Here is a 14759-nt window from a genome sequence, read left to right on the forward strand (position 1 = left end):
ACCATGTAGCTGTAGCTGAAGACTACAAGAAACAGCAATAAAAATCTACTTATAGCTCTTTTGTTTCTACACCTTGTAATCCAAAACGAAATTTATATTCAAGAGAACAATAATATGCACCTCTCATTATATCGAATTTTTTCACTAAATTCTATTTTCTTCTTAACAGCGGTCTCCAGGTCACGGATATACAAAAGCAAAGACGTAGAGTTTCTCTTAAAGTAATTATTTCGACAAGTTGCATTCTTCTATTCTACGAGACACTGCTCACGCACATACTTCCACATACACACATTCTCATATATGTGTGTCACTACTACGCGGCTAATCCAGTGTAGCGCACAAAATTACACATATCTGAATAATTGCAGCCAAAACTACACGCGAGATCGAGATAATCCATTACGACCCAGCATACTTCCCTTGTTTCCAATACTGCTACAAGCTCCCCAAACTGGGAAACCACTGAAACCAATAACCAAACGCACTTTTCCATCAAGGCTGGCCACGCGTCTGTCCACCAATCACATCGAACCCGCCCATTCAACTAGGTTTCCAGGGCAAACGTAATACCAGCCTGGTATAATGAGAGTGGCCGTAATTTCGGAGGGTAAGCCGGCTTTCCATTTGCCAGCAACCCACTCTCTGCCCTTTCTTCGTTCCGCTTCTTCGGTCACAGAGGATCTCGCTGTCCATTGTAATTGGGCGCGAAGGAAAAGGCACAAATGGTTAATCGAACCAGGACTATCAAAATGGCTGTAATCCAATTTCGATCACGGCGAACAAGGGAGTTTCGAGCTAAGATCCGTGGAGCCGGTTCTTCTCCGCGAATAAATAGGTTAAGGAGCCCTGTCGTCTAGAAAAGGAAAGGAACGTCGTACACGAGAAACGATGGATCATGTCAATCGTGACACGTACGGGACACGGGGTTTATATGCGGGAACACGACCGGTCTCGGCCCACTTTACATTGGAAACGCGCCACCGAGCTACTCTTCCTTTATCAATATCTTACTCTGCTCAGCCTGCAGGGACCACGTTCCCTCGATTTACGTCTCGCGTGATTTTCTTTCGCTGGAGAGGCGCACTTCTATGCCGAGGATACATTGACACGAAGACACGGAAAGCTGAGATGACGCGCATGGAGAGCGTTTTAGGACGCGGAAATGAGATATCGAACAATATTTTTTTTTTTATTATTTAATTTGTACTTTACAATTTGTCCAGCTGGACATTCGGTAATTTTTTCTAGCCTTATTGCTAAATAATAAAAGGTGGATAGCTACCCCCAGCGGGATACCATCTTCCAGTTAGACTATTTTATTTCTTCAGTGAGGTCAGTGGGTTGTTTTCTTTTTAGTTTTCTTTCTATGAGAATTTTGCTCGCTTCATTAGCCAGCTGGTTTGGATGTGTTGCCGTTTTCTCCTTCTATTTTTCTGCGCACTTGCCGATTTTTTCTTTCACCGTTGGTATTTTTAAGTCTTTGCGTATATCCTCGTTTCTGAAATACCAGAGGGCGTTCACTATTGTTCTCAGTATCTTCGATTGTAGCGACTCTAGTTTATTTATGTGGTTCATTGCTGCTGTCCTCCATAGTGGTATTCCGTACGTCTAAATTGGTTTTATTGTCGTTTTGTATATTTTTAATTTATTTTCTATGCTGAGTTTAAAATTTCGACTAGTTAGCCAGTACATCTGTCTTCTTTTTATCCGTATTTTGTCTATAATTGATTTAGTATGTTGCTTCCATGTAAGTTGTGTGTCTAAGTGGAGTGCTAGGTATTTAACTTGCCTTGTTTGTGTTATGTGCGTGCCATTCTATTCGATATTTGGTGGTTTCCGTTTTCTTAGTGTAAATGTAATATGGTTGCATTTACGGGGGTTTGCTTTTATTTGTTTATCTTGTAGCCATTTTTCTATTTTTCTGATGTGCTCTTGTAGTAATGTGACTGCTGTTTCTGCATTAGTGTGCCTGACTAGTACAGTCTTGTCATCCGTGAATGTCAGTATTTTGCTGTTGGTAATTGTTGGTATGTTGGCCGTGTATGAGTGAACAATCGTGCGCTCTTGATGGAAGGGATATAGTTGGCTGATGAAATTCGAACGTAGATGGGTTTTGATCATCGAAATGAAAGTTTCAGAAAATTTAAGGGAAGATGAGACACTTGAGCTTCTAGAGAGATTAAAATTGGAATTTATAACAAACCTAGAAGACGCGACTGGAATTTGGCACAGACGCAATCGTAACTCTACGAAGTAATTAGCCGAAACAAAAGAGAAAATGTTGGAAGTGGAATAAACTTTCAAAGTGGACGGTCAAAAGTTTGTTGCCCAAAGTCTACTTTGTCTTTAATATCTCGTAAACTCGTTATTTAAAGACACATAAAAAATGCTTATTATTTCCACGAATTTTTATTCGAGATGATAAACGTTACTGAAAATTTACCGATAGAACACGCGTCAAATTTGTCTCGTTTAAAGCTTTTGGAAATTGTTCGATTCGATTCGAAAGCGGATAGCTCGATAATCGTAGGAAGATTAATCGTCGATCGATCTCCCTTTCTCGGTGGATAAGTTTGTCCGGATGATTAACAGGGCTGTTTGAACAGTCGATAAACTTAGCTCGATAAAACCAGTTAGATGTATACGCGGCCATCTTTGCCAGCAGCGCTAAATGAAGCGATACCATTTAACGGCGTGTTGCCGCAGCAACGGGACAATTTTGGGCTAAAATGATGGCCCGATGTGGCCGTTCTAAATGCCTGCTACAATTTCTCCCAATATCGTACCGCTTGCAGCGCTCGTAATGCGTTCTGCAGGTTTCACCAAGGAATGCTATTGAGAAATCAAACGAAATAAATAAACGAATAGAAACCTCGAACAACGATCTAAAGCGCATTTAGCACAATTTGGGCAAAAGTGGTTTAGTTGCACTGACCTATAAGCTTCAAACACATTCCAGCTTTCGTGTTCCATGTTATATCGTCTTCCAACGAGATATCTGCAACCTGTAAAACGATCGACGCAGACTGTGAAACTTTAAGCAAAATGTACTGTGGACCCTTCGAGATTTCCATACAAATATCCTTGGAATTATGGTCGAGATGAATTATTTGTTAAAATTATAGCCAACCTTCTGTGAATAATCGCTTTTAGTCTTATAATTTTATAACAGGGTTTTATGAGAAAACCGTTTAAATTTAGAAAATCGACTTGTTTGTTATTACCATAGATAATGATAATTAATCATCGACGAAAGACGAAGAGGTAAATTATTTGTTTAATTAAATACTCAAAGTAGACGCGTATGTGAAAAATCTGGAATAATAATCGATAGTCGAAAATGTTTTTTTAGACCGTGTGTTATTGTTAGTTTATGAAACAGTCTCCTAATTTAATCGTTCTATCTGTATGGAAATACAGTCATTAGCTTAGTTAACTCTGCGATATACTACACATACTGCAACGCCACCCATACTGCGACGTATGGTAACAATGAAAATGAGTAAAAATAGAATTCAGATGGTTGAATAATATAATTAACATAATAATTACTTTAAACAAGTTCTGTTTCGTTAGTCAGACTGAAATAACCTCGTTTTCTTTTCCATCACACAAAACTGCTAGAGAGTATAATAAACAGCAAAGAGCTTTCAACTTTTTCGAATAGCTAGAATAAAAATATACGAGGAATGCAATATTTCCACTACAGCGTTTCAAGTTTGAAGCAAAATCATGTTGTCGTTTCAAAACTCGCCAATTCTCAAAACATTCGACTGAATAATTCCATCTCACAAAAATGCGAATCTTTCGCAAGAAGAATATTACAACAACTTCAACTTCAACTATTCCTTCTAGCTGTTTCTGTAAAAAATCAGAAACACGATAAAAGAGAAATGTTGTCGAAGAATTCTCATAACTTGAAATCCAATTAATTTCTTCCGTAAACTAACAAAAAAGGAAAAAGAGAGGAACGCGATAGAAGAATTTTCATAACTTCAAGCCCAATTAACCGGTGCCACGAAATAATAAGAAAAGAACGGAAAGAATTAGCATAAAAGAGTATTCGCATCTTTAACTTCTACGAAACAATTAAAAAAAAAAAAAAAAAAAACGAAAACGGAGAAAGATACGATAGAAGAAATTTCACTTCAAATTCAATAAACTATTCCTCCCTAACAATAAAATAAGAAGAAAGAAACAGAATGTTGAAAATGACAACGTGAGCTCGCCATCTAAATGCAGATGCGCTAGTTACAATAAGTAGTAACTAGAAGGTAGTTCTAGATACAATCGATAGATTTAATCGATAGGTTTAAGATGTTCTCGTGTTTTTTATCCCCAGACCATGTAAGAAAGTGCAATGAAGGTTTTTCTGCTCAGAACGGTGTGATAGATTTATCCAAAGAATAAAATAATAGCTATTATGATTCTACCTCTAAATACAGAAATAACAACACAGAAAGAAATACGATAGAAGAATTTTCACAGTTACACTCTCTATTTTCCTCTACGTCTATCACGAGACACGTATCAAATAAAGATAGAATGCTTGAGCTGCTCATCTTTCACAAGCGTCTTTCTACCCCTTGGCTTTGTCCCCTGTCTCTCCTTTGCGGCCACGTAACAGACTTTAATTGAAAAATACCCGTGTCCCTTTGACGCGATCTTCTGCGCCAGACATGGCCACGGAAACGGTTCCGCAAGAAAATGCAAACATAATACATAATATTGGGTTAGCAACTAAGTGATTGCGGATTTTGTCATTACCACCTAATGATAAAGTCATTTAGTTGCTAACCTATAATACATAATATTAGGTTATCCGAAAAATTTCTTTCGTTTTATGAAGAAATAATAGACACACAATGTTTTTTGTTTTATATTATTTTGTCGAATTACGTATGATCCATTTTGTTCTGTTGAGATAAACACCGCGACATTTCACAGTCTTGGTTTCACGTTTGTATGAAGGTGCACTGTTGTAAAAAACACGTTTGCGAAAGAAAGACACTTTTCGGACAACCTAATACATCCGCGACTCGGGATAAGGTTAGGCGAGCAAGCGGATGCACAAACCGAAGGCGGGGGGCAAAGAAAACAGAGTCGTAAACTTGCAACGGCGTTGCTTGGCCTAATTAGAAACCGTTGCATGCCTCAAAGCGACGATAGAAGGCGTACAAAGCTGCCTAGGATAAAATGTCCCTAGGAGAAATTTCTTATTACGGCTGTGAAACAGGCTGAGGCGCCCCTCGATGCACGCTCGTTATCCAACACATCGCGTCGTTCTCCTTCTTCAACGTTTTCTTCCTATAAGTTCGAAAGCCAGAGAGTTGATTAAAATCGTGGCCAACTGGTTACATCAAGATGTAATGACTTTTTCTATAAGATCCAAATGTAACAGAAGTGGAACTAGGGAGGTTTTTAGATACTTTTGGAGTACATGGATATTCTAGAATATAGAATTTTATATTAATTAAATGGCAAATTTGTGAACTATATACAGTGGCGATAAATAGGTTTAATTTATTTGTTAAGTATGTACCTGGTTGTATGAAATAGATTTTTACAAAAGAAGAGGAAGTGGTTTTAGGAAGTGGTGTTTCCTAGGGATTTACTTAGGTATTTGTGGTCAGTTGGACAAAAAAGTATGAGAAGATTCGTTTAGTGTGTTAAAAAGAAATGTTTAAAAGACACAAACAAAACAAAGAAACAAGGATGTTTAAAAGATGGTATGTGGAGCAATTGGCAAACAATACCAGACTTTTGTATGAAACATGGATAATTCGTGTAATATGTATTTCTTGGATATTATCAATCAGGAGTTTGTTTTCAATGTTAATCCCTTCAGCTTTGAGTAATAATACCATAACCCTGTCGAATGTAATAAAGTTGATCTCTGCTGAGATACGATGGCAATTTAATTAAGTTTCATGCAGTTAAGACATAGTTTTCTCTATGACACTGAAATTTGTTAATTTTGATTTTTTTACAGGGTGATTCAGAATGCAAGCAGAATTCTCTATGGATTTATTATGAGTCTTTTGGTGTTAGGAAGATGTATTATAAGTAGCTATATTTTTACGTTCTCAGAAACTATACAGTTTCTACAAACCATGTCCAGTAAGAATCGTATTCTAAGATTCCAATAATGCTAGCATTGCAAATGGTAGGAAAAGAAATGTCTAGTGAACTCAGCTTACATGCAGAAGCCTCAACGACAATAACAGTATAGGTACATTTCCATATTTCCAGCAACTTCTTCTCTGATTTCTTATCCATAATATCTTATACACGATACAAATCATAGAATGTTCCAATATTAGGTTCGTATATGATGTTTGCATCGAAGATATTAAAGCAGTGGTGCTCAACTATCGGCAACCTCAGCTATCTCACTTATATACTTCTTATATACATTTTTCACAATGCAATATCCTCGATTTTAGGACAAGCAACTTGACCAACATTCTTACAATCAACAAGATATAAACAAAAAGAGAAAAGAAGGAAGGAATACTAAAATAATTAAAATACTGATTCGCAGTCTCAATACACCAAGTCTCTTGTGTTCTCAATACAAAGACATCAGTCCCTGGACGTATGTTTATTATGAGAAACTAGACAGGATTGGAAACTAAATAAACTTTAAAAACTAAAATAATGAAAAAAATGTGAAAGGAACGAGTCTTATTACAAGAAGGTATTGGCAACTAAGTGATTGCAGATTTTGTCATTAGGTGCTATCAACAAAATTCACAATCACTTAGTTGCCAACCCAATAGAACAAGAACATAGATGTTTTGAGAAACTTGATCGATATTTCTAACAAAGACCATATAAAATAGACAAATCCATATAAAAGGGGAAAGAGATAAATAATAAAAATATTTCTGAGAACTGATGCACAGCTTCTTGTCTTCAGTACGAAAGGAATGAGCCCTGTGAACGTATCTTTATTGGAAGAAAGTAGACGAGAATGGAGACATTATCCAGAGCCGCCATAAACTCTGTAATATCCTCATCTTCTTACCAAGCTAGCCAGAGATTTCCGACTTTATCGCCAATATACATATATTCAGCTTGGCATTGGTAAATTAAAGCCGTAGCAATTTAAGAAGTTGGACGGCGCAGAAACGCCAGAGATTCAGAAGAACGATAAGCCATTGCCGTGGTTGCAAAGGCGAATGCTCTAAGGAAAAGTAACTGAATTACCCGATACCAATTGAGACGGTGGCGGCTGCTCGACGAGGATAAATCACGCCGGTTGCCTTATCAGAAACCACTGAATCCCCGCAACTTCCACGGCCGCGCAGTCTCGCGCTATTTTCTCAATCGGTTTATGCGCCGAGAATAGCGGCACCAGAATAAAGCATTCGCCGAACCTAGCTAACTAACGCGCAGCCGATTATTTTCAAGTTTCTCTTGAATTATTCTACGGACAGCCACCTCAGCGGGTCATCAAGAAGCTATTTCGGTTCGTTCGATTACCGGTAGATGGAGAAGTAAATTTCGATCCTTCGTCCCTGGGTTCGTAGAAATTTAAAAGAATGGATAAATGGAGCGATGGTGAAAAATGGGCGAATTATTTTTATGCATTCTATTTGGTACAGTTAAATGAAACCGTGTCAAGTAGTAAAAGGAAGAAGAACGCTCGTAAATGATTGAACGAGTCTACAAAAACACTCAGATACAGTGAACTCGGGGTTTTAATTGATCTCTGGTCAGATAAACGATTGGTTTACGATATCGGTTAACGGTTGTTAATTGGAAAACGCATATACAATACATTGTATTCAAAGGTATAGAGTTTAATTAGTTAATAGTTGTATTAAATATACATACGTACTATGTATATTTCTTTAACTATTATAGCACGAAGAGAAGTTCTGAAAACTTTGTCACATCACTCTAAGCATGTATACTTATATCTGTAATGATTCTTATTTATGTATACAGGGTGTCTCAGCTAAATCACCTAAATATCGGTCTTGGGTATTGTTGCACGTAGAGACTTCTCAAGACAAAGTTACACACAGTGGAAAGAATCTGTTCATTTCTTTAGAAAATTCCATGATCGTCGGTATTTTGTTGCAACAGAACTCCATGTACACTTGTACACCCGTGAATGTGATTATTTATTCTCTGTGTAAAAATTAAAAAAGTATCATGGTAATTATGTGGGCATATGTGTAGTTCAAAAGATACTTCGATTTTAATTTGATGAAATGTAGTGCATGAAAGACAAAGAAGACATAGGTTTCAGTTGCCAAGTTTTAGAAAATTAAGGTTCAAATATCTTTTGAACTATCGTAGTATCGTGGACAAATGGCCTAAGCAATATCGAGTAACCATAAACTATATCGCGAAAAGGCCTAAGTGCCATTAGGCCAAAAGGACTTGGCAGTTTTTATCGGGTGGTCGTCACGTGAAGAGAAGGGAATTGTGAGTGAAGAGTCGAGTTGAGATAGTCGTGAGTGGAGAGTCGAGTCGAGTAGTTGGGAGTTGAGAATCGAGTTGAGTAGTTGGGAGTTGACAGTCGAGTGGTGAGGAGTCAAGTTGAGATAGTCGTGAGTGGAGAATAGAGTGGAGTAGTCGTGAGTGGAGAGTCGAGTGGAGAGTCGAGTGGAGTAGTCGTGAGTAGAGAGTCGAGTGGAGTAGTCGTGAGTGGAGAGTCGAGTGGAGTAGTCGTGAGTGGAGAGTCGAGTTACGAGGAGTCAAGTTATGAGTTGACAGTCGAGTGGTGAGAATTCGAGTTGTGAGGAGTGGAGAGTTGAGTTGCCGAGTTGTTGTGAGTTGTAAACTATTAGTTGTGAATTATAAATTAATTATTTAGTTTTTTTAGTTATAGCACATTACTGTATTTAGTTCACGGTAAATAACCATTGTTTCCTGTTTAATCCATTGAAAATAAATCTATGGATCAATAAATTTATCATATAGGATAGAAATCATTGGAAACCCTAATTTCTAATATTTCTAAATAAATAAAAAAAGTCCTATACTATATAGTTTGAAAGGCTAATATATCAATACTTTTGTACAGAGATTTAAAAAACACATGAATCAATGGACAAAAACATACATAGAGTTCTATTTAAAAATATATTGATAATCTCAGAAACTCGTGAAAGAATTCTTCCCACTGGTACATATGTAATCTTGAGATAGTGTAACTTTGTCTTGACCAACTTTTTCATACAATTGTACATTTTTATTTAATACCGTATATACTGTATCTACAATAAATACACACAACGATATCATACTGTATAATGTATCAACAATAAATATAATAAGATCTATTCAGTGCACATATAAGTATATGATAAAAAATGAATTTTTATAAAAGCTGTTGAGGTTGAGGTTAACTGATTGAAGAACGAGTGGATGAATTTATAACAGAAAATATATTGAAATAATTACACGTGTGAGTATAAGTGTAAGTATAATGTATAAGTTTATGTTGATTCAGATCCTTACTCTCTTAGTGTTACTAGACAATGGAATGATAAGGAGCACGTTCATATATTTATAGCAAAAAATCATTACCAAAAATGTTAACCCTATAGCTTTGGCTAGAGGTTACAGGGAACATAAATAGAAATCTGTTTGTTTGTTCCTTTGTTCCTAGACCTTGCAACCCAAAACATAAAGTATACTCAAGGGTATAATAATATGCACCTCTTCTTATTTAGAATATTTCTGCGTAATAGCAGTCTTCAGGTCACGGATATACATAAATAAAGATGTAGAGTTTTTACTTCAACGGAAGCTATATAGATTATGTATTTATACACGTTGTACTTATCGCGTAATTTATGTATTAATTAATTAAGTCCAATCGTGTTTATATTCTAAGAACTCCGCTATATTGTGCCAAATGTGTATTGGGTTGGCAACTAAGTGATTGCGGATTTTGTCAATACCACATAATGACAAAATCTGCAATCACTTAGTTACCAACCCAATATATACATTTTTATCTGATGCGTTTAAAAATTCTATTAGACAAGTCAGAGGCTTAAATTTTCCCATTAAACTTCAAATGTAGAAACCGGGGAACTGCAAGGAACGATAAGAGCAATTTTATTGAGGAATCTTGAGTAAAAATTCCAGACTTTGAAATGGCGTTAAGATAAGGCATCGCTGTGCCTCGAAACTCTGCACATTAGCCGAACGATCCAATTTAATGAAAACCGTGGACGGGCAGTTCGACATCTGGTAGATGCTAATCTCACGAAAAACGGAAATTGCCCGGTACCATTTTCCTAACCGTCCCACTTTATTCGAATTAAACTCCGGTTGGTATCCTCAGGCGCACCTTTCGCGTCTTCAAATAACCTCATCGACTTTAAAATACTCTAAGAGCACAAACTCCATATCTACCATTCTCCACTTCTTTAGAAAATGAAATTTAATTAATAGTAAATGGTCTGTTAACACTTATTTGGTAAAAAATATTTATAAATTGAGGTTAGGTGTTAACAAAGAAGGAGATCACTTTCACATACGTTTTACTGTTGATTTTTCTAAACGTAAACGAAGGCCACAGGCGAGGTACGTGATAAATAACATTTATTATTCATTTATAGAAAAGTATTTGAAAATTCGATTTCCGATTAACCAATTCTATATCGCAACTATCCTTGCGCTTCATTTTATTAGGTTGGCAACTAAGTGGTTGCGGAGTTTGCCATTAGGTGGTATCGACGAAATCCGCAATCACTTAGTTGCCACCAACTGAATAAACGTCATTCTCTTAAACATTTATAAAATATACACGATGCTAATTAACTTGAAGTAACACAATATTACTCATTTCTCACAGAACATGATCATCAAAACTGCTTGCATCGACTTATCCTCTTTTCCAACTATTCTATACCAAACTACGTTCCCTTAGCCAGCGAAGAAACATTAATATAACAAAGTAATTAAAGAAAGGGACTCGTTATATTTCTCCCGAGTGGTCACCAAATATAAAATTCACTTGGAAACAGAAACGAACGAACATATTAAAACATAGCAGATGCAAATAGAGAAATTACAATGAATTAAGAGATTATAAGAGATTATGAATCCGAGTCAGACCAGCTAACTCGTGTTCTTTAACAGGTTAATTCGTCGTTGAAATTTGTGAAATTTCCGTTTAAAACGGGATTTTCGTATAAAGAGGAGGGGGTTAATGCAGATATAGAACGATAGGGCCAGGAAGAAAAATGGATTTACAGCTGGGAATAGTCGCGCGACTGATAGGGCAAAGCGGGTTACGCTACTTTTTACGGGGATTTTCCATTTGCGGTCGTCGCGGTTGCGGATCAGCCCCGTTGGCAACGGGACGTATCGTCCGATTAACTTCCCCTGGGCCAATTGGATATTCCGATACGTCTGCGTATTTACGCGCGATTTACGAAAGTCGCACCACCGCGATATCGTTCCTGGCCTCGAGCTTTCTCACACGAAATTGTATTTCATGCTATTTACAACTATCTGTGTCATTGTGCGCAATTGTGATAATCATGTGATTTGTATTATGGCAAGTATTTTCAATTAATTTCTAACTATTTTAAACGAAGTTCCAATATTTCCAATATATTCAAGCTGGAAATTTCGAGCACATTACATCGTCTACTATGACCGTGTACCATGCCGTGTATCATGAGTCGTTTCTCGTTTAAACATAAATAATGATAATCGAGTAAAAATTTGACTGCACGTGGAAAAACAGTAAATTGTGTATATACAGTGACTCATGAAAATATTCGAACGCTTACACTTACAAATTTAAATTATTAAATTCAATTTCAATTATTATTAAATATTCAATATCAATATTAAGTTTCAATTATTAATTAAAATGAGGTGTACTAAACTAATTTGGTATCTTCACAAAAAAGTATTCGAACGCTGCAACACTGTTGATAGTTTTTCATTTTCCTTTGCACCGAATGTAAACATCATTGCTAAATGAAAATATTCGTACGTTCACTTGATGTTAGGATGTTTCAGTAACAGTAACCTAAAAGTGTGTACAATAGTATTTAAAATGAATACCAAAAAGTGTGAGACTCTTACTGTTTACAGTGCTATATATTAGGTTGGCAACTAAGTGATTGTGGATTTTATAATGACCACCTAATGATAAGATCATTTAGTTGCCAACCCAATACATTCATTTTGCCAGAATGATGAATTTGAGATTTAGTCGTGACATAAAAGAAAATTCTGAGATCTATAAAATTCAGTTTTTGTATTGTTATCAACGAAATGAATACTCCAAGGTTAAATAAATAGTTCATAAATAAGGATACACTTTGTGGAAGAATAAGAGTGTTGAAGAAGATTATGAAAGTAATTTGAGGTAATTTAAAATTTCTGTTAAAAATACATTAGACTCTGGAAAAGTCCCCTACTTTTTTATATTTCGATTGTTATTACATTATATTGTATTGGCATCTAATTTTGTCAATATCACCTAATGGCAAAATTCACAACCACTTAGTTGCCAACCCAATAAGATTACAATAGCCACCAGCTTCTTTCTATTCTTAGCAATTATTTCTACTAAACTATTGCTAAAAAGTTTCATATCAGTACTCAATATTGAAATATTTGAAAGATTAAGTGATTTCAAATATTAAGAGTTCAATTGTTTCTACATTTGCATTTGAATTAAATTATCAAATACTTTGATAAATTTGAACACGTTACATTACTATTGGGTTGGCAACTAAGTGATTGCGGATTTTGTCAGTGCCACCTAATGACAAAGTCCACAACCACTTAGTTGCCAACCATACAATCTGTACATTTATCATTCCTATTTTTATAGACAAGTAAAATACAACAATCTTTAGAAGCGTGGGAGTCGTTAGAAGAATTGCTGTTTGAGACAGTCGTTAAAAAAAATCACTAAAACCAATGAGTAAGTGGCGATATATAATATTTGCATTTAATACTTTCGCGATGTACTATCATTTTATTAATATATTTGTTTTATTATTATTGTTATTATTGTAATAACTGTACACTTTTGGGTTAACATATTATTAACGGCAATTCATGCTACACAATCTGTTTATTAATATATATTGTTGGTAGAATTTGACATAATTGTCAATACGTAAATACGATGTGAAATTGTAAAATTGGGAAAACTGGATGACCAACGTTCGTTCACGATCAAATTCCGTGAAGAGAATTCCTGAAGTGCTTGGTGGAAACTGTAATTGGGATAAAGAGTTGGATACAGCGCGTTCGAAATCAATTGACCGTTCAACGTCGCTTCGCTTATTCCAAGAACGACTTACAGTTAAGACAAAGTGAGGGAAACTCCTTAACCTGCAAAGCTCAGTTTCGAACCACCGAATGATATGGTAGGATTTGTTCTTTTATGGCTTCGAACGGTCAATTGATACTACGTGTAACACAACTAAACAGATTTTAGTTGGTTGAAGCTACGTAAAGGGAATTTCACAACGAAGAACCGTGTCAACTATGAATCAATTAAATATGGAGGAAAGTTCAAGTATTTAAAAAGAAAGGAAAAATGAAAATAGAAATAAGAGGGCGGATTTGCCAAAAAATTTCAAATGGAAAAGTGGTGTAAAATTTTGCAAGGCGAAAGTTTGAAGTCGACCGAAGTTACCTTCAAAGTAAAAGGTAACGTTCGTTGCTTAAGAAAAGAAATCACTCCCGGAATATGAAACGTTTTGGCTGGAAACACAGTTTAAAATAGAACGATGCGGATTGTTGACAATCGAGGAAAAAAAATACAGGAAGAAGCAAGCAACTTTGACGCAAACAACTTTTTACTGAAATATCAAGATGAAGAAGTAGTTCAAGATGAAAGCAAATGGAGCACCGCGGCCCCGTGGTTTCATATGAAACTTCTCAAGCGTTCAACTTTCATCTGATCGATGCAAAAAAAAAAAAAAAAAAAATGAAGAAATATATCGTTTGAACGACCCGAATCATTAACTTGAAACGAGATCTCCTATCGTTTGTGTAAATAGGAGCACATTTACGAGAATATTGCGAGCTAAGATAGTCGATCTAACGAATACATGTTCTTCGAAAAGCCTACAAAAAACATTTGAACACCACTTTACTTATTGCAGCATACTATAGGATAATTAATTAGGTTCAAACATATTAAATTTACACGAAATGTAGAATCTGTTAACACATTGTTGACCGGCAATTTTACTGAGAATTTATCTCATGTCACCGGCTATTATTTCGTAATTGGATGTGCAAGTAAAATAATATAAATAAACTTTAATACATTTTATCTATTATTCAACTTTTAATATTTCTTTTTCCTATGTTAGACAGTGTAACAATCACCTAGGTGTAATGGTACCAACAGCTTCTGCAAATATATCTAGTTTCTACACGCTCTAGTCGGATTTGTTTTCTGCTAGTGACTATTTTTTCTAACACGTGGTCTCTTAGTTGTCCGGAAAGCCTGAAGGGTGCATCATTATAACAAGGAGCTGTTTTAGAAATTCGAGAAGTGTCAGTTAACCTTTCTCCAGCTACTTCTAGTAGAAATTTGTTGTATCTTGTTTTATTTTCTGGCAGATAGGTACAATACATTTTATATGCATCGAGCAAGGTGCAGTTTATCAGAAAAGATGCTAATTTTCTGGACCACTTTAAGGTTTTTGTAAAATACTGCTGTTTGCCAAATACTGATCTGCACGATCTACCTCTTTCATGTGCTTATTGTATTGTAATATGCACGTAGGTTT

General features: G+C 35.8%; 1 protein-coding gene across 5 annotated transcripts in view; it reads right to left on the reverse strand.

Moving 5' to 3' along the window:
• Btk29a (tyrosine-protein kinase Btk29A) overlaps positions 1 to 14759 on the reverse strand; it is a 351109-nt gene that overhangs the window by 164320 nt on the left and 172030 nt on the right. The window lies entirely within an intron of this gene.

The sequence above is a fragment of the Bombus fervidus genome, chromosome 19 (genome assembly GCF_041682495.2).
Source record: "Bombus fervidus isolate BK054 chromosome 19, iyBomFerv1, whole genome shotgun sequence".
Classification (NCBI taxonomy): domain Eukaryota; kingdom Metazoa; phylum Arthropoda; class Insecta; order Hymenoptera; family Apidae; genus Bombus; species Bombus fervidus.